Here is a 26,702-nt window from a genome sequence, read left to right as displayed (position 1 = left end):
TTCAGGGTGTTTTGCTAAAAAATTTCTGTGATGGAAAAAGGAAGAACTCCACCCCAGCAGATCATTTCTTCTTGTTTGTTTTACTATTTTCACTGTTTTCTTACTTTTAGGGTGACTAAGTAAGACAGAAAGCAAGAAGCAAAACAAAAAAGAACCCTCTTCTGGCCTCTGTTCAATTACTGTATGTCCCTCAGCTGAAACAGAAGGCAAACATTCCCAGAATCAGTTCAATTCAAACAAATGAACTGGCCAGCACCAGCCTGAGAGAAAGTTAAATGGGAGCAGTAGAAATAATTCCAGTGGCTGGATAGCCGAGTCCTTACATCTCCTCTGCAGCACGGCTCACATCTCCTGTCTCTCACTCTGGATCTAAGGGCCATAGTCCTACTCATATTCTGCCCCACAAGCTTTTTCCTGACCAAAAGTTACAGTTCATGGTCCTCCAGGGTCCCAGTGCAGTCGACTGCCCTTATTCAGCAAATGAAACAAGCTTAAATATTTGCTCAGGTTCCACCGGGTTTGATCAGACTGGTGCAGGTGTTGGAAGTTAATAGGGATGAAAAGCACCCAACTGTCCCATTTCTCCCTTTCTGAAAAGGAAAGCTGCTTAATCTCATTTTGTAAAGAATCAGATGGAGCCATTGCCTTTCTAGGTGACTCTCCTGGGTTTTAACTAATGGACCCAAAATTGGAAAACCTCTCTTGTATTAAGTCCTGAGATCTATCAAAATGGGACATTTCATTTAAATAATGGCACCTATTTGTTTTGGCACCTAGGTCATTCCTTTAAAGGTTAACCCCCCTTTATTTTTTTCCTTCAGGATGTCTCGGCTCTTGCCGCTCCTGCATCGCATTGTGACGTATCGGCAGGAAAGGCTCACCTTGCCTACTGCATGCTCTTCTCTGTGACCCCGACATACAAATGGCTGTTCTCCTCCTATGCTCAAACTGTTAGACCAGGGTTGGTTCCCACCCAACATATCCTCAGAGTCTATTTTATTGGTAGGACAAGCCTGGGTGCCTTAAAAATGAGGACAAAGGGTGATGTCAGCCTGCTTATTTAGAAATTAAGAGTTTCATTTGCAGCAGGTATAGACAGAGATAATTCCACCATACTGTGCTAGGCTTTCTAAGAACTAGTCCACACGTTAAACAGACAAAAAAGAGGGTATTTTAACTAGAGAATAAAATGCATTGGAGACCCCTTATTAATTGCCCTTTCACAGCTGTCAGCTACTACCAGAGTTTTAACTAGACCGCATGAACAAACAGTTCACTAAACCCTTTGCTCTCTCTTGCCACCCCATCACCCACACGCTGCACACACACGGTTCCTTACTGAGGGGATTTTCCAGCCTTGTACGAGTCTGGATACATTAGAACCCCAAACCATCCTTTCCCTTCAAAAAAAAGTGTCTATAAATGGAATTATCAGTTGCATCCAGGCCGCTGATCACATGCTCGAGTAAACAGATCAAACCTCACGGGGAGCAACACAGCTGCACACGCTTACAGCAGTGGAGTATTTGGGCTGAGGCCCAGATCCTCAGAGGGACTAAATTGCCTGATTTCTATTGAAATAACTTGGGGTTAGACACCTAAACACTTTTGAAAAGCCAGGTCCATTTTTTTTTTTTAAATTAACTAACATAAGTCCAGACAAAGTTAGTATTAAAAAAAATCTTAATGGGCTATTCTGAAGTAGTACACTTAAGGGTTATTGCTCTTGACAGGCTAATAAATTATATTTTTATTTGCCAATAAAACAATAAGAATTATTTTGGTTATTCTACTTTCAGAAGAAATTATTTCTTCCCTCATAAGTGTTGGCAAATGGTAAAATATGCTATAGAATACCAGATGATTCATGTATCAATAGAAAAACAGTGAAAAATACCCTAAGCAAACAAAAGAAGCAAGAACAAGTTGTAATCTGCATCTCTGAAACGCATTATATTACAGTTCTCTACCAGTGAATGACCTGTTAGAGTGTCTCAAAAAAATGAGCATTTGCTGAACTACGTGGTAGGTGGGATTTACTGTATGAAGCCAGGAGAAAAGCGGCAGTAGGGGAATAAGAGTTTTGGCTTTGTTGTAGGTAGTTGAGAAACATTTTTTGCAAACTATATGAAACTTTGGAATAATAAATGATGCCTTTTGGTAAGGTCACCTAGACCAATCTGTCACCCATCTGCTTTTGCAAGCAACACCACACTGAGAAAATGCAATAAAACTGTAAAAAACTAGTCATTGATGCAAGATGGCACAGGCAACCTTTTCAGAACGGTACCCAAGTACCACTTCATGTACAACTGGGAGCGCTGCCTATGGCTGAGCTCCCGGGGAAATCTCTTAAAATTCATGTTTCCCCACTAGTGTGAATTAAAGGCAGTGGCCCTGAGCTCCCGAGGAGTAACACTCCCTGTTGGCAACAAGCAATGACAGAATTATCCTTTACCATCCAAGGCTGTTTTCAACAAAAAGAGAATGTTATCAGACCAGGCCTAGATGCAGATACTAAACTTCGGAGAGAATGAGTGAAGGAATAAAAGAACATAAATATTACATCTGACCATAATGGGAAAGAGTAGGTGTCATGCAGCACATGACTTTTTGTCACAATATTACATTGCTAATCAAGGTGACATCCCCTGACTTCTTAATAATAATAATCAGCTGGCACCAATGAAAACAGTATTTATAGTCAGACTGTTACTTTACCCTCAATGTCCTCAAAATATTTTACCAAGAAGTCAGGTTCAAAAATCATTTACTGCAGGTGTCAGCAGGCTCATCTTCACCCCACTGGATCCTGAAAGTCAGCTAGGGAAACTAGCTTTTCTTGTGTACAGTCACTCCCTCACCCCACTCCTACAATATTTTCTGTTCAAACCAGACAATGGGAATCTTCACATGGGAAGCTTTAAGTGGTTCATGGGACAAAGCCACCTCAGAAGCAACACAAACATGCACACCAAATAGGTTACTCAGAAATGACCAAGGTGTTATTTTTACTCAGATTGAGATGAGCTTGTAGAAAGGCTCTAAGCAAGCTGGATGGAATGGCCAGAGCCACACCGTACATCTCAAAGCATCTGTTACACTTATGGCTGCAAACCAACACACACCAAAACTGAAATACCTTTTCTGTGTTAGTGGTCTTTTAGCAGGCCAGAGAGCAGCTGGTCTTTATCAGATAGATAGTTGTGACAGGAAGACAGAACAGCACACAAAACCTCTTACCTTCTGCCCATAGTACAAACTGTGGAGCCCCAGGGAGAAATTTGCCCCCTTATCACCCAAACTCAGACCTAGGCAGCATTGCCTAGAGCCTGACTCTCAGCACTGCACCACTTGCCCAACTTGGCCCATTTAATTTCCTGCAAACCTTGCTTAGTTTCAGGCACCTGGCAGGAGGACCCAGCCCAGAGTCACACAGCTGTTGGCAATCACAATATCTTTCATTCATTACCAGTTGGGATAGGGTTGGGTTATTGACACTGGAGTGTTGTTAAACTTAGGAAGTCTTCCTTTTCTTTTCCTTATTTTTTTCTTCCCCTGCAAGTAGTGACAATTTCTTCGATCTTCAGTCATGACCAGAAAGTAGCATGTTATACCTAGGAAGGATGAAAAAATAAATAAAATATGCCTGGATAATTCCTACTGGCATCACTTGACAAATGAGCAATCCTAGACTGAGAAATTAGATTTAGCAGCTCCGTTCTGGACAGGAGTGTTGGGGGTATCAGTATTTCAGCACTTTCCAATGGTGATAATCAACCAATCTGATGAAAATAAACTGATTATGGTCATTGTAATGAAGTTTGGTGTTGAGAAACTGCTTTTCCTCTGAGTACACAAGCTAATCAGAACACAGCATATAACTGCAAGTCCCTCTGACTCTACAGGTTCTGTAGACGTGGATTTCCCATCACTTGGAGATTCTGTGAGGACTGACGTTTCCCTCACAAAATTGCTTTCTTTTTTCTTTAGGGATTTTAAAGGGGGAGGAGGGAATATCTTTTTCCCCTTCTTATAGTGTGTTTTCTTGACGAATTTAGAGTCATACATAGATTTAAGACTGAAAGATTAAACTTTTCTCTATTGCATTACATAAATGTGTTTCTGATAATTACAACCATAAGCCTGATTGTTTGGGCTTTTGTGATCATTTTATCCAGTGAAAAACTATATGCTCACAAAGGTGTACTAAAATCCATATTTAAGTAACCACAGAATAAGTAACCTTGAAGAAAGTTCATGAGGCTGGCTCTCCGTTACTCCTCCCCTTGCACAGCCATTTGTACCAATAGAAAGTGAGTTCAGAGTGGTTACAAAATTGTACTGCTCTCATTTAGCAGCATTTTGAGACCCTTCTTGAAATCAGGGAGACGACAAGATGCAGTGCAAGAGAATAGAAAACGTCATGAGAGACGTGGTTTGATCAGTTCCATCTATTATATTAATTAATCTTCTCCATGGACTTTGGCAGAGTTAATGTAGCATAGCAGTGGGAAATACCACATTCCCTATCTACCTTTTGTGCCCTTCTTCGTGACAGCAAGAACTGAAGCACATGAACCAGACACCACGAAGGAACACGGCACATGTGAGCAAATCCATCTAGAGATTGTCACTCTGCATGAGTTGAGGCATGGTGATTTCTTACTCCACAGTAAGTTAGGATGCCTAAGCTCTGTGATGACAAATACAACCAATGTTGAAAGCTCTGCAATTTCCCAGAGATCTGACTTTTTTGCTGCATAGTGACTCATCTATTGGTCTGACCTTCCTTCCTTCATTTTTTCCCATTTTATGCTCAGTGCCTGTAGCAAAAGTGTGCATTTACAGCTCTCTTGGAAACACGTTTAGAGAAAATGGTAGTAAATGATACTGCAGAAACTATAAATGGTTCCAGAAAGACGGTAACACATGCCACAGAGTATTTTGGCTAAAAATATATATGGAACCAGATTGTCATTTGGTGGATTGGCATGGTTCAAAGAAAGTTGTTGAAATGGTGCCAGTTCATGCCAACTGAGGAACTGATACCAGTATTTTTGTTGTAACTAGGTAAAATAGAGCTAAATGTGATATTTTATGTCCTGGCATTTTTAATTTTATCTTGAGGTTCTGGGGATAGGAAAAATAAAAAAAGCACTTCCCTCACGAGGTTTATGTTTGTTCAAGAAGTGCTTAATATAAAGAGAGACTCATATCATACACACGGAGAGTCCCCAAGCTCTTCTGAAACTGGAAAGTACACATGTACGGTATCCACTGAGCCAGACTGCAACACTTACGGACTTGTTCTATCAACCTTCTCTAATTAGCTGAATTTGACAAATATGTTGTCACCAGAGCAAAGATGAGGATAAAGAAATTTGTCCTAACTTTTTGGCACTGATTTCTAACCCTGCTGTTCCTATGCTGGTACACAGTGTTTCAGAACAGCTTGTTACCTGACACCTAATGAAGGAAAATAGGCACGTATAGGTGGTTATCCAAAGCCACAAACCTAAAACTAGAACAGAACAGACTGGGATTATGAAATTGGATCCAGTGTAGAGAAAATACCAAAGGGGTCAGCCACTTTTTCAAACTCTCTTGGGAGTCTGTTGTCTGTCCCCAAATATGGGAGGTATCCTTAATAGGTCCCTTGGAGCCACGAAACTCTCATTTCCTTCTATGGATTTCAGGTTTCATTCTTGCGTCTACAAGAGAGCTTCAAATCTGTGGATGGTTGAATCAAAACATGCACTCAGCCTTCAGATTTGGGGACTATATTGGAAAGGGAACGCTCCCATGTATCATTTGGGATTAGAACACAGATTTTGAGCAGAATTTCAATAAAAGTCTTGAGTTGTAATTGGCCAAAGTAAATTTATCCCGTTATTGGGAGACCCCAAACCATGGCTAAGTCTTGGCTGATGCTCTGACCATAGCTGTCTCAAACCCAGTATACCTTCTTGATCGCTAGGGCGGGGATTTAAAATATAACACTCAAATTGACCCCTTTCTTTCTTTTTTAGTTTATTCATATATTCCTGTACTCTACGAGTCCTGTCTTCTAGTAGGACAGACAACTGCATTGGCATCAGTGGCTTGGGATGGAGTCACTTGCCTCAAAGGTCCTTGACAATGTTTTATGGCCAGGAGCCAGCAAAGAGTGGCCACTACCTTTCTGTGGTACCAAATACTACTTGTATTTGGGCTCCCTTTTACAGCGCATCTCTTAATCTCTGGTTTCTCACTGCCCTCTACCAGCTGTCTGTGCCTACAATATCATACACTGCAGAAGAGCTACAGAACGGGTTTAATTTGACACAGAACAACACTTGTCCTGGGCCAGAGCCTGAGCGTGGGCTCCTTTTCTGAAGACCAACGTAGGTGAGAGGATTTGATGGCAGATCAGGATTTCACTGGTCATGAAAGCAAGGATCTTTCATGGGAGGCTAGTTCATTCAAAAGCTACATGACTTGGCAGCCCAAGGAGCCTTTTTCTTGCATGCTTGTCAATTCTGCTGGCAGCACGAGGGTAGTCCAAGCTTGTGCTTCATGGATTTCAGAGCCCCTGGATGGCTTTGTACTGTGTGCCAAATGGGGAACAACAGCCTAAGAAAACAAAGCTTGTGCTATCATGCAACCTGGGAGGGATTTAGTCTCCATGTAAATGTTTCCAACAGCCATTGTGTGAAGGTCACAATTTACATTACAGTGATTGCCCACCGCAGGAGGCTCTAGTGTGGTTAACCTCCTTCTCCATGTGCATCATATCAGCAGAAATGGGATGGATTAGTGTTACATTGTCACACTGCTCTTTGGGGATGCTGGTTTACATTTCAGTTCTGGCTAGCAAACAATATTCTTGATTCTTCCACGTGAGAACAGAGAAAAGCATTTCAAACCAGGCAAGGAACAAAGCACTTGCATTTCAAAGCATGGGGGAGACAATTTCTGGTGGATCCTCTCTATCCTTAGCAGCTCAGGGTATGGTCTTTGCTATATATCTTTTGTTGAACTCCTTTCAAGTTTCAAGCACACCTAATGCAAAGTGTGGGAGTTCACCTCTGAGATTGGCCTTTCTTGTCCACATTGAGAAAAGTGTGCCTCTCCTTTCCCACTCCACCATCATGTTCCCCAGCCTGCAGGGCAGCAGATTACAGAGGCACAGTGCAGAATGCCACCTTGTGGTTTCTGACTTTTGAAGACCTTTTTGGAAAAAAGTGTTTTTTCAGCAGGTGAGCTTTAAGAAGCAGCTACCCAGCAGAACTGGTGTGCCACCATCAGCTTGCAGCAGCCACATTCTCTTGTTGTTCTTTGCCTTTGCTTCCGTGAATAACCTTTATAGGCAGGAGCTGGTTGTATTGCAGAGATTTCCTTGGTTTTGAAATTTTTGAAAGATTTGAAAGTTTTGAAAAATCTTTGGCTCTTTGAAGTGTTTTATTTTGTAGGAGCAGGCGTCTGGAAAGCAATTAGATAATTCCAGAGAAAAACTGTATTAGGGCAGAAGGTTTATGTTGGGGAGCTTCTGCATTACCTTTCTTCCCAGCCACACCACCCCTGTTCCTTCCCCTCTGGAAGGACCATTTCAACAGGTGCTATATTTAGACCCATCATTTTTGCAGACCTGGTAAACATGTCTTGCTACCAGTGGTGTGGTCTGACTTGACTTCTGAAGGAGATGGTGAAATGAGTTGTGTTTGGCTCAGCCCGAAGGGCTTCCTGGCAGTGACCTTTGCAGGGAACAGTAAGGGTACCTCCCCCTGGGAGCACGCAGACACCCAAACACTGCAGGAAAGGTGGAGTTATCGCTTTGGTTGGTACTGGGGCTTGTGCAGGGTGGCACTCACGTTGGAAGCTCTTTGAGACAGGGACAACTTTTTTTGTTTGCTGTATTTGCTGACAGCCTGGCATCACGATGGCTCATGAACAGGACTCCCAGACCATAAACAAATACATACAAATAGTAGTGGTCAGCTGAAGAATCAAGTAGCCAGTCAGTCCAGAAAATGAAATATTTGTGCAGTTGTTAATCCTCCTCATTCTGTCCCTCACACTCACTGGAGATTATGCAATTTGCCATTTGTCTCCAAAAATACAACTGGATTTCATTGGTGCTCTGTTACCCTTACTCCATCAGCTGGTATTGGCTATATATTAACTGGCGGTACCACCACAACCCTGGGGACAGCTCTACACATCCCTGAAGCAAAATGTACCTAACCAGGCACGGCGGACAAAATGAGGCTTACTGACACGTGTGGGTATCCGAGGCAGATTGAGATTGACAGGGCAGTAGTGAGTGGCAAGGGTTGGAAGAGAGATCCAATGTAGCGCTGCAATTGCTGAGGCTGACATTTAAATTGCAGGCAGCCATGGGCTCATTCCAGGAGCCGCTTGCGGTTGGATGCAGTTTTGATCATTTAGAGAAGAAGCAGGAAAAAAAAAGGGAAAAAAAAAGAAAAATCAAATTGTTCTCGGAAATCATGTTTAATGTAGAAATCTGGTTAATATTAAATTGTAATCTGCAGTTTTCAAGTATACTATTCCTCGAGGAAAATGTTTCCTGTTTGAGGGCCACGAGTATTAAGGGTTCCCTTATTACATCACTTCCTATGTCAGACCCAACAAGCCTTCAACATGCATTAGTGTATTGATAATGGTAATTTCAAAATGATTGTTTGAAAAAAAAATATCTGGGCAATATTCCAATCATATGGATCAATTTAGCTTTAGAATAATGGGGCCAAGCTGGTATTTTTGACACTGTATCCAAATAGTACTTTCACGAGAGGTGTTCTCCACTGCAATTTAGTTTCAGGAGCAGGTAGTGTTTGGCCATCAATTACAGCACCAGGTCGATTTATTCGCTGCTAAACTGACTTTGCAGGCAGAATTCCCCTTAATCCCACACAAATTGCAAATTGATAACTGTGCATGGAATGGAATGAACATTATGCACCCAAGTGTAATAATTTATAATAATAATAACCCACAAAATATCTGGACACTTTTACAAAAACATAGCAGAAACATATATTACAAAAAAAAAACCAAACCCAACCACTAATAACCAATTCTGCCAGCAAATAGTATACACACAACCCAGCAAGTCTCAAATTATGAGGAAGGAATTTTTGCAGGAAGACACCACTTACGCTTTCTATAAAATACTGATGGAAAGAGCTTTCCAGAGCTCTTGACAAGACCAGAAGAAGGCCAGAACTCTACTTTTAGCTCTATCAGGCTTAAAGATTGTCAGTGGTTTACCGTGGTAGTTATCCTAACGTGATCCATGAATCTTTGGCAGAAATGTTCATAGGTCGCTCATGGTGCCACGGTTATTTAAAAACTAACTTGTTCAGAAAGTTCTCAGTCTAACATTGGTTGAAAATGTTCATGGGAAACATCACCTAAATGCATTTCTCATCGTGAAAAAAGAGGAATTATTGAAAATTTCAATTTGACATTTCTTTAAAAGTCCACAATAGCTTTTCATTTGGAAAAAAAAAATCGAACTATAGGACGAGAAAGTGAAGTTCAAACCAAAATGTTTCTAAGCACTCTAAATGAAATGAAATGTTTTGGTTAACTGCTGTATGTACTGACTTGAAAGAGTTCTTATATTATCTGATGACAATGAATTCTTGGGTGGTGTATACCTGGCTGCTCTTGGAATTACCGTGATTTGCTCCCAAGCATCATCTTTCAGCAGAAGTCACGGCTCAGGTAGATAAGGAAGTTCTCTCCTAAACCATAGCTCTAGTTCCAAATGCACTTCTGTGTAAATGAAATTGCTGTAGTCAGATGACTTTTTTAATCTTTAAATTTGTTCTCCCTAGGAAAAGTTAATGTCAGCTGTTATGGTCACATTAGATGATTATGCTTTTTGATAGCTAATTTAGTTCTCTGTGAAACACTCTAGACCTTGCAATATCTTTTAAGAGGACTATTGTGTCTTTGAATGGACATTTGTATTACCTGATGAAAAAAAATTTTATTTCAAAATTCAAGCCTGACGATATTCAAGAAGCACTTGGCCAAGGCCCTCAGACACACGGTGTGAATTGGCGTTGTCCTGTGCAGGGACAGGAGTCGGACTCTACGGTCCTTGCAGGTCCCTTCCAACTCAGGACATTCTATGATTGTATGAAAATTTAAATATAGCTCTATTTGCATCACCTGATCCTAAATTCTGATTTTTTAGAAACAGTAACCTGCTATTGGAGCTGCTGCTGCAAGCAGAATAACTATCCTGATTTTCACAGAGCACCAAAGGGAGTGAGTTGCCTTCAGCAGGCTTTCAGTGGGCACAAGCACAACCCCTGCCTTTCCTAAAGATTAATATTGAATGTCATATGTGCTGAGATACTTGTTTATTGTTGCTAAACCCAAACAGAATTAAGGAAGGTATTTATTTAACACTTACAGCTAATCTCAGTGAAATAAGTGACAAAATCAACCAGAACACCTATAGTTCCAGCAAAATGCAACATACATTCTAAATTTGTAGCCAAATTCTTTCTTTTCTTAGTAAAGAATACAGCATACATAGTTCTAACATATTCAAAAGTGTCTAAACCATGTGTTACATATTAGAAAATTGATCAATTTTCATACTGTTCAAGATACGTGGCACTACACATTATATTTTAATGTATCATCATAACATATAATTCAAATGCAATGAAAATTGATCAGTTTTGCCATACTGTGAATGTGCTGCACTTCACATACATTATTCTCCTTTATTTACCTGTATACGTAAAGAAATGTTACCAAAAACTTACACAGATTCTTTCCCTTCTACTAATATTGAAAAAAATATCATTTTCTTTAGAGGAGATAAAGAAAGAGGTAAAGCAGAAGAATTAACCTTTCTCTAAGCTTTGTCCCTGATGTAATTCTTTTGAAATCAATGGCTGGCTACTCAGCTAAAGAAAAAAATGCTGTTGTATTGAAAACAGGCTAGAACGAAAATGTCTTTTCCTCTCCCTTATACCAGGTAAATACAGAAAATTAGTTCAGAGCAATGGGTCAGTTTTTCTGCTGAAATAACTTCATTGGCTTCAGAAGTCAGCTGTGCAGGACCTGCCCTTCTTCCTCTCAAACTAACCTAAAATCTGCAGTAACTTCACAAAACCGGACGCGATTCCCCTGATAGTCATATCAACACACAGAGCAAGATTTGTCCTGCTGAGGGCAAGGAAACTGGACCACAGCAAAAAACCTCTCAGTGGGATGAGAATCAGCCCTCTGCATTTCATACAAATACTCCAAATTTAGATGAGCTTGAAGTTAATTTGGGACCAGTGACTAAACTGGTGTGAATGGAGGCATTTCCATTGAATTCTGCAGCTAAAGATTTGGCTCTTGGCCCACGCACGGAGATTTATACCAGGCTAACAGAAAGCAGACTGCATCCTTCCCGCCACCCTTCTGTTTGTCCGTCTCCCTCCTGCTAACGCAGGACAGCTCTGCAGAGTAAATCACGCTGCCGGCCCGGCCTCCAGAGCTGCAGCTTGTAAAGAGGCTTTTGCAGACTAGCAGAGTCATACCCTAGAACAACAAAATCCATTGGCAATAAGAGCAGAGAGAAAGCGGCTCATTTTTCAAGGGCTTTCCAGCCTGCTTTCTGCTTCGGCTCCATCCAGGAGCCAGCCTTACAGACTTACCAATATTTTCATAATTAACTGACCAGAATTTTCATAATTTGTAAACACAGTAAAATGGCTTTGAGACATAGGGTGTGCAGTCAGAGGCAGTGTGTGTGTGATGGGGGAATGGTGCCGGGGTGAGGGGCAGGAGGGGGACGTTTCCTCAGGCAATTTACATTTGACTCAGGAAATCTGGGAGGGTGCCCGCTGCAGTTAAGTGATCAGGCTCACGACTCAAAGCGATTTTTCTTGAAGTGTCACTGCAACACACAACCACCATGTGTTCTTTCTTGGCTCGGCTTTCTGTGCTGATGCTCCAAAACTTGGACGGGCTGCTCCAGCGTGCCCGGTTTTCATCCATTTGCTTCAGCAGGGAAGAGGACAAAACTGCGTTTTGATGCATGTGCGAGTGCTCCCCTAGCCCTCCTCCTCCTCTCACTTCCACAAGAAGGGGCCCTCCTGATTTTTGGGATTTGGACAAAACTGCTAGAAGTTAGTGGACAACAAGGTCTAGGGTGTGTGTCTCTGTACAGGAGACAGAGGCTATGTGAGGAAAAGGAATAAAAAAATTCAGAAGCAATCCAAATTGCGTTTGCCACCTCCTCTGACCTGCCAGCTCCTAACTAAAAATGATAGGCCTGAGCCTGTATTGTTCTGCACTTGGGCTCATCCCTTACACTGGAGCTCAGTGGGTGCAAAATGCTTCAGCTCAGAACTGGAGCCATACTGGAACCCTTCTGGGCTTGTGAGAAGCATAACAGGATTACCTGGGGCTGGAAGCAACCAGAGCATGAGTGGAGTGTCATGTTTGAAGGCTATAACTCTCAGTCCCATCGTGCCAAAAGAGGACACTAATTTGGTGCTGTTTCATGGCAATGATTTAATCCTTACCACCATCTGGATTCTAGCTGGAGGCCACCCACCCAAGCACTGACCAACTCATATATTACTTAGCCTGGATGATTTGATGTGATCATGACCAGAGGCTGCATATCTGTCATAGGGGAAGAAATAAAAAACAGCTTCGTTTACAGAACTGAGTTCATTCTCAACTGCCAGTGAAAAAAACAAAACAAAACCCCAAAAGAACTTAAAATATAGTGATTCTGAGAACTGCAAAAACTCCTGTGACTGACAGCGATTTCTATAGGGCACACGGTAGTGTTTTACATCTCTAAAAAGGCAGCTGGCATGGCTGAAACCAGAGCCACGGCTATCCTGACCGCTACGATCATAGCACTGCCAAGTCAGCATACCACTGACACGCCAGGTTCCAACACATCTATCACCTTCCTTTTCTCCATCTTGGGTTTCTCCTCTTGGCGGCTGACAGCATGGCTGCAACACAGTATTATGGCAAAGATGGATGCTGGACATGCTTGGCAACAGCAAGTGGCTGAACTGGCCACGGACACAGCTCAGCTCAGGCCACGGCCGGGGGGATGAGGTGCTAGAGGCAGTGGTAAGTAGAAAATGACACATGCTGACCTTACTGCATGGGGAAATGCCTCTGAAGAGGCCAAGAGCCAGCCAGCACATGCTTGTGCATGGAAGGACCATGGAACACTGACTTTTCTACTGCAGGTCTGGTTTTTTTTTTTTTTAAAGGATATTGTTTTCCTAGGCATGGTAAAGCAGGACAGCCTCAAGTCAGTGATATGGTAGACTTCTTCTGGTCCATATTAACTCCTGTGTTGGCAGACTCTAATGTTCCCCTGCTGCTGTGTTTCTGGGGTCACCTGGATTTCTCTTAGTCCATCCTTCCAAGAAGACTGTTTATTTCATATTCTGGGTCTCAACTAGATCTCACTACCACACCTATCCCTGACTTGCAGAAGCTCTCTCCTTTTGCAGTGCTAAGTTCTGTACAGCTCAGCAAATGTATGTTCATGTTCACCTACAGTATTTTTGTTCACTCTCAGTCTGGTGTGCTGAGATCTTGGATTCCTGATCTGTGGCAGGCATCATGTCCCAGCCCAAGATGCCATTCGCACCGACCCTCTGAGCGGCCCCACCACTGGCTGTTGCTGGCTTTTACTTAAGCAGAAATGAGAGGCCTTGACTAAGCACGTCAGTATAGGGCTTTTTGGAGGACTATGTGTAAAGATAAAGCAGAATGCAGTCTCCAAACCCACCTTGTTTTTAGATCACCCTCATCTGTGTGTTCCCAACAGCCTACTGACCTGCAGTGATGAGTCTCCTAATTGGGCTGTCTAAATTGGGTGTATAACATTCCATGGTGCAAGTAAGCCTCAGACTTTATCAGCCTGGGTGGTAATTGATCTAACAATGTCAGAGTGAAAGGGCATGCCTACATGCTCTCCAAGCTGGCCGGATACGAGCCAGCTCCAGTCTAGCTGCCTTCTAGCTGCATTAACGTGGCACCTCGCCCAAACTAATAAGCCCCGTGGAGAGGCGCCATGTTAACACGGCCATAAAGCTTCCAGATTGGAACAGCTTCACGGGTAGGTCTGCCGAGGAGCCCGGGTCTGTCAGCACTGGGAGAGGTAGAACTTTTTTTTTGTTGCTGTTATTCATTTTAGAATCCAGTTTCAGCTGAGGCAGAAGACCTCCCAACTTAGGTATGCCCCTTAGCATGGGGCAAAGGTGTTGCCCTTGTGCACTCTCTAGCACAAACTGTTAGATGTTGGGTGATTCGACTTCCTTCCTCCCATGCACAACACATACAAAGTCCTGCATGTGCTTGTGTGCACGGGCACACATGGACACACACGGGTTTTGGTCTGATTTGCTCAGTTTTGAAAGCAACCTGGAATAATTTGGCCAAATTATAGAAAGGAACGCTATGTCCTGTTTTCTTGTGATTTTTTTGCCTTTCATTAAATGAAAGATAAATGGCAGATAATGACTCACTCATCTCGATCCACCTTATAAGCCCCACAATCAAATCTTATTGCAAAGGCATTTAAGGTATGTAGTGCTGAAGAAAAGTGCTTGTCAGGAGGGATAGAGAACAAAGGGTACCTGGAGGTTAGTAAATGTTTTTCATGGGTTCTGTAAGCTGTGGTTTCCTCTATTGGGGGTGTTATATACTTTCAGCTTTCTAGCTCCTCTGTCAGACACCCAGCCAAACAAGGGAGTGATTAGCAGAGCTCCCTTGTTGAGGCTATTGTTGTAGGTATGGTTTTAATACACCCACAGTTCTTGGCACTAACGTTCATTTTCTGACTCCAGGAAATCTTGAACTGTTTATTGATTCAAAGGCAAGAAATAGAACATTGAGATGGAGCTAATTGGCCGGAGACATAATCTGCAAGTCACCCAAATAAATATTTCCATTAATTGAGACCCAGGTTTGTGGGAGGAAAAAGTAGCCCGGTTTAATAGCGATAATTTCTTGCAAATTTACATTTTATTAGTTTGTTTTTCTGTGAACAGACCCTTAAGTGCAGGCTTAGCTGAAGATACACTGATGTCACAACACAAGATCCAGGTGCCCACAGTTCGCTTGCTCTGGCACCGACAAAGGCTGGCCTTGCTCTAAAGACGGGTGGTTAGTTTGCCTGCGACATTTCAGTGTTTGCACAGGAAAATGGCCTGCAGAGACCTCTGGCCCTGGCAACCTCACTGCTTTTTTCTGCCTATGAATGCTCATCAGTGATAGATGGGATAGGATGTGCCTCAGATACCTAAAGTGGGCGTTCTCTGTCCCGATGAGAGAGTCACGCAAGCTTGCACCAATCCCTAAAGGAGATTCTCTGCTATGTTGGACTCTTTTTGGCCTTTTTAAATTTTGCCCTTCCATGCTTAGAAATATCCATAGGCTGCTGCTTTGCTTCATCAAAATTTTGCAAGAGGCAGTCACGGTCCCAAGCTGATTAGGGGAAAAAGAAGCCTAATCTTTAATAGGCTTGTTGTATGATATGGGAACACATGCTACAAAAGATGATGTTAGTGGGAACTAACAGTCCTTCTGTCCTCTCCCTACATCCTCCGGTAACTGGCACCTGACAGAAGGAGAGGCTTTGGCCCTCTGTTTCTCTTTCCCTTCAGTTTTCACTTGTCAGGCGATCAGGAGGACGGCAGTGATCCAAAGTACTCGGAAGAGAAATAGGAATAAAGACAGACTAGAGAGCAATATTTATAATGTTTCATTCTTTGGAACAGCAAGGGCTGGGTTATACGCATGAAAGCTCTTGCACTGGAGAGGAACACTGTGCTGGCTAAAGTATCTCAGCAACCCTTTTTCTAATTAAAAAGGACTCCTCTCTTCCCTGCCTCTCGTTTTACAGCAAATTAGATATGAAATCAGATCTGCTTTCTCTGCTTCTCTGAACTCTAATGACAGCTTACCATTGAAGAAACATTTCGTTTGGGCCTGGGAGAGAGGGCAGAAGCCAAGAACAGTCTTCACAGTTTGAAATACACTGAGAAATGTTCATGAAACTCCCTCACTGCTGCAGCAACAAGACCAATGCATGCCACAGTCTGAGAGCAGAGCCTCAGGCCAAGGAGGAAAGCAAATGAGCTGGGGAGTTGAGAGGGGATCCGCTGTCTCTGCAAGTGAATGACGATGCAGACTCATGTAATGCAGGGTACACCCATGGGTACATTCAGGCTAGCAGAATTTACAATATCTGGACAATAACAGGTTTACATCTTGCTGCTTGTCATGGAATATCAAGCAGGTAGACAAAACCCTTTATACTTAACATCCCACTGGAAAGCAAAGAAGATAAAAATCTTCACTATCATCTGTTGAAAGAGACGGGTCTTCTAAGGGTATAAACCCACAGTCCTGCTCTAGTGTCACTGGAACAACCTCAAATCCTCATCTTTTCTGGAGGAAAGGTTTGACTGACCCCAGAGTAAATGCAGCCTGGGAATTCTACAGAGAAATCTTGTCAGGATTAAAAAATGAGCCCATCTCAAGGTATGTTATGAACAGGATAACAAACCATTACTGCATCTTTAAAGGAGCCTTAGTAAAGTGACAGTGCTGGAAAAAAAAACTTGAATTCCATCTGTTCATGGAATAGAAAGATGAAAAAGCCCTTTCCTCCCTTCCTACACTGCTGCTGGATGCCATGCGGTACACAGTCTTCTGCATCATGTCACAGCATGAGGAGACCATGGCTGTGGGCTCCCCTGGATATCAGGTCAGAGTGACACTTTCTATTAGGTACACTCCCTTACAGATCTGCTCCATCAACAGTGCTCCTGAGTTCACTCGTTCAATTCTACTAGAGAAATCCCTTAAGGTGCATAGACCTATCTCCACTGTAAAGAATAAAAACAGCCCTGGAATGCAATGGCCTGCCTAATCCTGTTATTTTATTTTTTCCCGAGTGCGGAAGTCCTCTATTGTTTATCGATGTTTGATAAGCTCATACTGCAGTCTGCCAATCACAAAGGACTGGCAGAAAGGGAAAGGATTTGAGTGACTCTGAAAAACCAAGGAGTGCCTCTGTTAATCTCCCTGCCATTCTTCCGCCATCCCTGAAAGGCAAATATTGGTGGCTGGTGATGATTGATGGGCGGCAGGCGATGGCAAGATGCCCCTGAGCCAATCAGCAGGCCAAAGGCTCAGCTACTCCTCTGAAGGTTAAGCAATCTCACTAAACTGTGTGTGATAAAATACTAATCTATTTGCTATAAAAACCTGATTAAGGGAATGTTTTGGTGCGGTGGTTGAGTAAGAAGATAAACAAGATTGGAAGAGATGGGGTACTTTCTTATTTAGCTCCTAATAATTTTTTCCCCCAAGGTTTCTTTAACTCCAAGCACACACATGCACACACACACGAGCTGGTCATTTTTTTCAGTGGAGATCTCTGCAGAGTCAGGCTTTCACTAAAAAACCAGAAGTTTAGGTAGATGCACCAACACACCAGCAATTTCAACATACCCCATCATCATTCTTTCTCTGCTTGTCTGTGCACCCACTCTGCTTGGTCCCTGACAACCAGCTACATCTGGAGCCTCCAAATCAGAAGAAAAGCTACAGCACTTCTTGAGGAAAACACACCATATCAAGGCCTACAGCAGCATGGGCAGGGAGCAGACCGAAAGGTGGGCTGGGGGAACTGTAGGGTAAATGGGTAGAGCCCCTTTGAGACCTGTCGGTGCACGGTTACTACTGCTATTCACCTGAGAAAGTGCTTCAGAAATCAGGTGAAGGATATAATCTGGCAGGCTATGGACACTTTGAATCCATACATAATCATCGTTCTTGCCAGGATGAGGGCCTTGATGTTACTGTTCCTTCTGCAAATTTTTTGCCCTGCACAGTGACAAAAATCATCCTCTTTCGCTGCTTCTTACCCCTGTGATCTGCTGATCAGCCAAGCTGGGTTGCAGCACGTCACATTGCAGTCTCATGAGGGTACTGCTGAATCACAGAAACATGCCCAAATCAAATAACAGCAATAACAGAAACAATAACAAACATTCATTTGTATGCTCTAGGGTAAGAGGTCCCCAAATGCCTCAACAGAAATAACTAAAAATCAAAATTACAATAAACAAAGGCAATATGCTTATAAAAAAAATATCCCACTTCGAGCACTCCTACCACTTAATCCCATCTGTCAATAACACAGCTGCACTGCAGGGACTGTTCAGCATCTTTCTTTATTTTTCTAGGCATCCTGGCTGTGTGTAGCACATTAAATGACTCAGAATTCCAACAGGCGATTTTGAAAGTCACTCTCTGTGGCTGCTACATGTTTGCTTTTCTCTTGACCTCACCACTCATATCTTGCTGTTGTTGCAAAACTAATTCATGGGTTGGATCCAAAAAAATGGAAACTGCACTCCCTTCAGATTCTTGCATTTCTGAAAAAGTCCTTCCTGCTTCCTGTTTGCACTCTCGGCAGTGTTTCCAAAACAAAATTTCCACTGCCTTTGAAAAACACAGAGCCACGCTGAGCAGGAATGCAAGCTCCAAGTCAGTGGCACATCCAGGACAACCTAAGAGAGTGATGTGCTTGTAGCAAAGTCTGGAGGCCGAAATTTTATTTTTATCCATTAAAAAAGAGGCTTCAGGCTTCCAGTGTCTTTTGGATGCAAGTGAGGTAGCTGGATCTCACAGGCCATGGCACCCACCTAACCTCTATACCAGGTTGTCTGCCATGAACATCTGCTATTTGGCTGCTAAACAGATGAGGACCTTTCAACCTTTTTGTAGCAAGTGTTAGGACCAACGTGCAAGTGCAAACTTTCCTCATACCATGTACACTAGTAGGTTTTACCCAGAAGCTTGAGGATCAACCAGTTTCTGCAACCCATTTAGACTCAGCCTGTGCTGAGATTGGCAGTATAGACTGATGGGGATTGCTGGTAAACAAAAGAGATGATCCTGTGAACCCCAAAAGGAACCAGGCTGAACCTAACAGAGTAATCTTTAAGGGAATTTTCAGCAATATCGATAACCCTGGGCACTGAGGAGTTGCACACAAGCTACAAGACTCATGAAACAGAGTTAAATAATGAGAATCTTTTGATTCTTCTTATATGGTGTCTCTGGCATGATATTTTCTTTTCAGCCTTCCAAGGTTAACTTGAAAATACTTTGAAACTCCTCTTATTTTATTTTCAGTGAATGCTTGGACCCTTCTCTATGTAGTTGACTCCAGCAGCTGCAGTGTAAGAAAACTGCTAAATATCACAAAGGGCTTCCACAACTTGTGCGAAAGCACCAATAATACTTGGTCATGACTTCTGCTGATGAGGCTGGGAATAATTAAAACAGAACTGAAGGGAAACAAATGTGTAACTTATCCCAGTTTCCTACAGGCTCTATGGCCCAAAAAAAAGTCCAGATCCCTGCTGAGAAGAAGAGAGTTTACAATGTAAGGAGATGAAGAAGTGTCTTTCCTGGCTGAGAATATTATCAGTCTCTACTGTTGTTCATTCAACATTTACCCAATACTACCTAATTCTATGGGCTGTTTTCAGAATCAGGATGTGAACTGTCCTCTGCAAATGGAAAAGTTTGTTTTCTGGCAGTTGCTGACCATCAAAACTGAAGAATGTCGAAGCTAGTGCAGAAACAGGACCATGACGGATCAGCAGTGGTGTGTTGCTCCTGGGCTGTGGCTAATCAGGCCAGTTTTCCTCTCCCTTTGCCAGGGCTGTGAGGAGTGCTGCCGGCTCCATCACGGTCCATCACCAGTGCTCGGCACAGACAAGGCAGGCAAATGCCTAGGACAGCAGACTACTTGGAAAGAAAATTACCCACGGCTCAGCTATCCATTTTACCCTTTCAATAGTCCTGGAAAGTCCAGACAGCTGCTACAAACAGATGGGTTGAAGGAAATTATAGCAGGGAAAGAGACTCTCACTGTCCCGATTTCTCTCATTCTTTGGAAGTAAGAAAGCTTGAGTTTTTGGAACTCTCCCCCAGTTCATTGTTCTGATTCTTCTTCCTCAGCTATAGTTTTCCTTTCGAGGGCTGGGACAATCTGGGCTTGTTTCTGGGGCAGCAAAATTTAAATGTCCTTGAGCTGCTGAGAAGCCTTCAGCTGGCTCTGGGTTTCCCTCCTTGGTGCCTCTGTTTTCTTAATGATCTTTTATCATTCATTAGTTTTGTTCATTAGATGAGAATCTGGTGAGCCTTTAACTCAATTGGCACAAAGATGTTGAGATTATTAAATGGAATATCATTACCGCCATCTCTGCAGGTATGAAGCAAGTCAGTTGAAACCGGCTGGGGGCTTTGAGCGGATCAGTAAATGGAAACTGCAGACACCTGGGCTGTGCAAATTATGCATGAACTTGTTTTACAGCTTCCGTTGATGCCAGATGAAAGTTACTTGGACGCACTAGAGATTTGCAGGTGATGGTTTATAATGGCAATAGAGTTAAGAGTGGCTAGAAGAAAACCTGATTATACTTCAAACGTCCAATTAGGTCTTTTCTTTCTTAATTTTGTGGCAGTTTATCTGGAACAACTTATTCTGTAATTTCAGGAACAAGAAGGTGGGTAAATTTTAATGTTTTTCTGTTTTGTTTTCCTGGTGTCATTTTTTCTTTGTTAAAACTCAAATATCTCTTTCACAACTAGGGATCTTCTGCAATTACAGTGTCAGTCATCATTATCCATATTGCCTAGATTTCGTAACTTGTGCCTGGCACCTGGACTATATTTGAAAAATGTCATTTTATATTTGCTCAAATACTCGCAGAAATGTATTTTGTGATGGATACCAGATATACAGCGGCTACAAACCAGTCTGGTATAAAATACATATTTGGTTTTATGAAAAAAATTTGAAACAAACCCTTACAACTTCTAAAGCATTTCTCCACGTGTTAACTCTGTGATGAGGGGAACTGCTTTGCGTGTACTGTAGGGAGGATGAACTAAAAACCAGAGAGATTGAGCCACTTTAATCAATTCACATGGAAACTGAGCAGAGGATGGAATTTGGACCTACCATGTCCGGTGCTGCTGCCCTTCCTGCACCAGTAACTCCCTTTCCTGGAAGAAGAGGGGTACCAAAAGTTCACCTTTCTTTCCTTGACATTTAAAAATCTTTTTCCTACCTATATTATCATCAGCTTTCACCAGGCTGTGGGCAGCCATTAGACCTCGTGCATGTGATGCATCATGGCTACCTGGTGAGACTAAGGCCTGCAGGGACAGTGCTGCTCACAGAGAGCTGCCCGTCCAGCCAGGCTACGGCAGAATAGTTGTGTTGTGTCAGTGAGAACTGCCCAAGAATGTCAGGATTTTTACACATTTATAGCAGCTCTAGTGTGTATAGACATATTTTATTGTAGCTGGTTTTCCTTTACTTTAAAGGAACCACATTTCCATCATGCTTTTATCGTAGCCCTGCACAAAAACAATGGATAATTCCTCCCCTGCCTTCACACTTTGAGATGTGTCCTCAAACTGGTGTGGCAGAACCGGGGAGTCAAGGGCAGGAGAGCAGTGTGGGAAGAAGTCTGCGCTTGGAAGGCAGAACATCTGAAACAAACGAGATCTCTGGGCAAAGGGAGTTTTCAGGGAGCCGTTCCCCAAGGCTATTTATAGCATTGCTGAGCCTTTTCTCCTCACAGTAGGCATGTGGTATTCAATTGTGCAATTCCTTGGCCATCTGTGATTTGAGATTAAACATCGTTACAATAATTCACTATGTTCTGTCCACACAGGCAAGTCTTTTTTTTTCCTCATTCTTTTACATCTACCTTGCTGCACCAAGTTCCACACAAAATCCTTATCACAGCTGGGTTATATGGCTTATCGGTGGGTTCAGACTTCCCACGGCTGTCACAGACTATGGCAATGTGTTCAGGAGGGTCATTACCCTGTTATGTGTCTGCCCTTCATATGTTGGGCAACACCACGGAAAAATAGCCCTATAACACAGCAAAGAGTGGCATCTAAATGCAAATAGACAGAAAGAAGATGCAGAGTCAGCATATAGGGAGTCCTCTGAGAGTTATAGAACTGGTACGGGTTGTATAGATCAGTGATAAATCCATATCTTGACTTTGAAGTTGAGCGTTAACAGTTGGCTCGATGCCAGATTTGGTATCAGGTCCCAGACATACTTCCCACAATCCCTAGTCCGTAACCTTCTGTGTCGTTAACCATTATTTCTGATAGATGTCACTGTGTGGTGTTGCACAACTCCACCAGGATCACTCGCAGCAATAAAGGAAAAGGAATGGGCTGTTAAATAACTGTTAGCCCTGTCCTCTTTTAACCTGGTGTACATTTCTCACCGTGCACCACTGAACTCACACTCCTATGAAGATTAACATGAAACACGAAGATTAATCTTTGTCTTGTCCAAAGACTAGCAAAGAATTACAATACACTTTCCACTGTCACCTTTTTATGTGCGTGAGGTAAGTTATTGTTGTCGCTGATGACTTTACAAGTTCTCTCTTCCATTTTTGAAAGTTGATTATGAATGACCTGACAATTTCACTTTCAATGGAGGTGTTCTATGTAGTACAAAGAGGATCATTTTAAGTTACACGTAGGAGCTGAAGTCATGCTGATGTGCAGGGCTATCTGCCTGGTTCAGCCTTCTGCAACTTGACTTATGCTGTGGCTGTTACCCAGTGGGTTTCTGAACACAGCCTTTTTCTCATCACCAAATACTCTCATTTTGGAGCATCTTCTAAGGCCAAAGGGAAACACCTTGGTTGTTCCTGGCTGTGAAGACTCTGTCTTGCTGCAAGCTCCGGTAGTGGCGTGCCTCTGACCCAAGCTTCCTTGTGCCCATGTCTGAATTCAGAGGAGAGCCTGTGCTGAAGTACCCCATGCCCATAGTCATGTAGTCACCGTGTATATTAATGTTGAGTGAAAGAGAAAAGCAGAGATTCAATCCATGTTTATTTTGAAATAATCTCTGGAAACAGAACATGATAGCAACTCAAGTAACTCCTTTCCTTTGGCAGTTGTGGCTCTTCTTGAAATAAACAGGTAAGTTACAAGCCTCGGGGGGATTTTAAAAACCACTTGTCCCTCAATCATTTTTCCACTTTCCAGCTACTACACAGTACAAAAAGACTTAAATTATATTTATGTTCCTGTAGAGTTGGCAGCATGGTTCTGTGTTCATAATGGGCTATGTTTTTGGGACTTGGGGAAGGAGGGAGAAATTTCCACTCATTTTGTATAATTATGATATAGAAAATATTTGTAGATCATGTTTTTGGACCGTAACTAATGTGCTGTTCAGTCCTGCCTCCTACGTGAGCCTGACACGTTTGCCCTAACGGGGACTGCGGGGTGTGCAGAGTGGGATATTTACACCCTGATGGCTTTTTCAGTGACATCATTGAGCAGACAAGAAGTTGCAGCTTTGGGGCTGTTCTTCATCACCTGGTTTGTTTGGAATTCCCTCTGCCACAAACAAAACAAGGAAAGAAGCACCCCCGAAATCCTGAGCTCACCCACGTGCATTTTTTTTTTTTAATATTGTCCTGGTTTCTGCTTTCTGGTGTGTGGGGTAGTCAATGGTGAAAATCACCAGGGAAAAAATATGCATGGCTACCTGGAGTGGCCATATTTAAGTAAAGTTTACATCTTGCTGAGTGCGTAGCTTGGGTGCACGATTCTAGTGACTTTGCTGCTGCATTTTCCTATGTCTTGGACCATATGTGTAATCCTTAGTTGTCTGTCAGTGCAGTGGGAGAAGTGAGGTGTCCTGTGTTACAGGGTTTAGGACTACAGGATTCGCTATCTGGCATTCAGAAAGAGTTTCAAATGGAAAGACCAAGTCCTGGGAATTACTAAACAGTTCTCCTCGCCTCTCGGGACACACTTTGCATGGGCTATTCCAGGCACTGAGATATGCTGCGCATTCTGCTGGTAGTCCTGAGCAGCTTCTACCACCAGGTCGTTGCTAGCCCTTATTCACCACAGGGCAGGGTAAGCACATGCAGAGCTGATTCTGATGGGCAGCTGAATCCAGGGCAGAATGAAGGCTCCCCTACAAAAAGAAGCACCTTTTTTCTTCTTATTTGTATACATCTCTCAAGGCCTTTTAGCCCTCCCTAGCCTATGTGAGGCGATATAATTGCTTTTCTTCTGACTCCCAAACACAAAGAGAAAAGTAATTGAGAACTTCAAGGCAAAGTAGACAGTTTTCTCCATTCAATTAGCAATGCCCACAAATTCCATCCATCTGATTAAATCCATAAAAATAATATCTTCCCACCCCACCAGTTCACCGTGCCCCCAAAAGCCCTAAATTAAAATAAACAGTTCCAGGCTTGACTTTTTTTGTTCATTGTAATCATCCTAAATCGGTGGCTCCAGCCTCTCTCACTGGCTTCTGTAAAAATAGTTCTCCTTTACTGCTAAACCAAGGCTTCTTTATACAGCCTCCGAGTGCACAAATGCTGCTCTTATTTACATAGAGAAATTACAAACAGGCTCTTGATTCTTTGATCCCATGTATTGAAACAGCCCCGGGCTTCTGCTGATTCTGGCTACAGGAATCAGGTGCGTGGTATTGGGTTTTGCCCTTATTATGGCGCAAAGAGCTCCAATTTTAACAGTCACAGCACCTATTCGGGCATAAAATCTTGGGAAGGAGAAAACCTCTCTGTCCTTCTCCTACTCCAATGCTCTCAGGACACTGAACATTGTTCACTCTTTTTGGCATCCAAGAATGGATCTGTTCCTGTTGGCCTTCAGTCGCAGAACTATGCCTGGTTCTCGGCTGATCTGGGAGGCAAACTAGTTTTTTGGGCTGTAACCTAACCGGTTTATTTAACTCAGGCATCGGTACGACCCCTGCATGGAGCACTTACTGACAGTATTCAGTGGTTCACCGGCAGCTTAGAAATCCTGCAGTCACAATGCAGCATTAAAAAGAAGGCAGGCTTTGCTGTTCATTAAATGTGTTGTGCAGGTACAAGAAGTGGAACGGTTAATGGGCTCTAGACAAGGCTGTGCACTGATGTGAGTACTTTGTTTGTGAGAACTGTGTTTCTGCTACAGTATTGGTATGACTGGATCATCACAAGCTGGCAGTAGAGCAGCAAAGGGAGTGCTGAGAAAGACAACCATGAGAAAAAGTACCCTTCAGAAAGAGCTGAGCAGATGCTTTCACTTTTCTACAGAACTCTTAAAAAAATTTGTTTTGGTTTCCACTTGAAATATTGGTGGAAAGCTTAAAAAAAAACAAAACCCACCAAAATGGAAAAGAAAGACGAGAGGGGACTGCCATTCTTTGCCATTTTATCTCTACTTTTTACTGTTTCAAAATGTATTTTCAGTGTCAAATACCGGAGGAGGAAACCAGGAGAAGAATTATTTTCTTAACTCTTTTTGGTTTTTTTTTCCCCAAACTTTACTCCAGGAAAAAGGAATTTAGGGAGTGTTCCCCAATCTGAAAATGCAGAGGCATCTTTTTTAATTTCTAAATCCCAAGATGGGTAAAAATACCTCTTCAAACTGAAATTTACAGTTGATGCATCAAAAAAATTTCTTTCTGCTTAACCTCCACCTCTACAAACCAGACACTTAATCAAGAGCCAGTATTTTCCTTAAGAACAGGGAAAATTCTGATCACAGGGAAATTTTCTACATGTTTGCCTGGACTTATTTCAATTGAACAGTTGCAGCGTGTTCGTCTCAGCGCAGGAGTAAGGAGCGCTGCGGTTGGGGCGTGAAGCCTGACTGCTCAGCCTTGCTGGGGTCTCCTATCACAGAGGCACCTCTAATGGCATTGCTCAAGGTCCCTCTATTCTTGAATACTAGAATCAGAAAAACATCAAGATCTCCCAATTCTTAGCTGGGCTAGCTAAGCCCAGAAGAAAAGATGAGAGAATGCTGCTAAGAAAAGGTGAGGCAGAACAGTAAGTGATTAAAAAGTCAATAAGGTCCATAAAATCCTTCCTTGCAACTTGTTCCTGCCCTTGCTTTCCTGCTTTGCTGTCCCTTATGCTGGGAATTTTGTGCATAGCAGCCCCCCTGTGAGTTTTGCCGGAGAGTGGGAGGACAGTCGAGCAAGCAGTGCTCTGCAAAAATGTTTCTTTGTAAGGTTTGGTTATGATCTCGCTGCATTATGCGCTCTTATCACCTGGCCTTGACATCTCCAACCTTTGCTTGGGTGATAGTTAGAATCAGGGAATATGTTCTTTCAAATCCTCCCTGGACAGCTTGCCAAGCAAGACTTGACTTTGCGCACAGTCTCGCAGGCTACTGGTTTTGCAAGTATTTCATGGGGCTTTTTATTGTTGCTAATATTACTTAGCTGCATGTGAGATGTTGGGCCAAATCCTGTGTTAATGCTGGCCTTAGCCAGCAATAATCCCCATCAATTTTATGTGAGCTTGCTACTAAGTAAGGCCAGAGAAAAAGTGAGCAGGAAGCTTTGGGTTTTCTCCCTGAGCCTAAGTCACTGAAACCAAATGGAAAGACTTCCCTCAACAAAGGGAGCTTCAGATTCGGGCACTGAGCAGAGCCCAATAGCTTCCTGATTTTGTCATTCTCTAATTCCATCTTCGGGGGCAATGTGTGTATGTGCCTCTGTGCAAGAGAGATGAACAGATAAAATCCTTATTCCTCATGAAGACTGTGACTAATTCATAATGCCCCTACCA

Source organism: Phalacrocorax carbo, chromosome 16, assembly GCF_963921805.1.
Source record: "Phalacrocorax carbo chromosome 16, bPhaCar2.1, whole genome shotgun sequence".
NCBI lineage: Eukaryota > Metazoa > Chordata > Aves > Suliformes > Phalacrocoracidae > Phalacrocorax > Phalacrocorax carbo.
The sequence above is the reverse complement of the archived record's forward strand: the minus strand, read 5'-3'. Positions refer to the sequence as shown.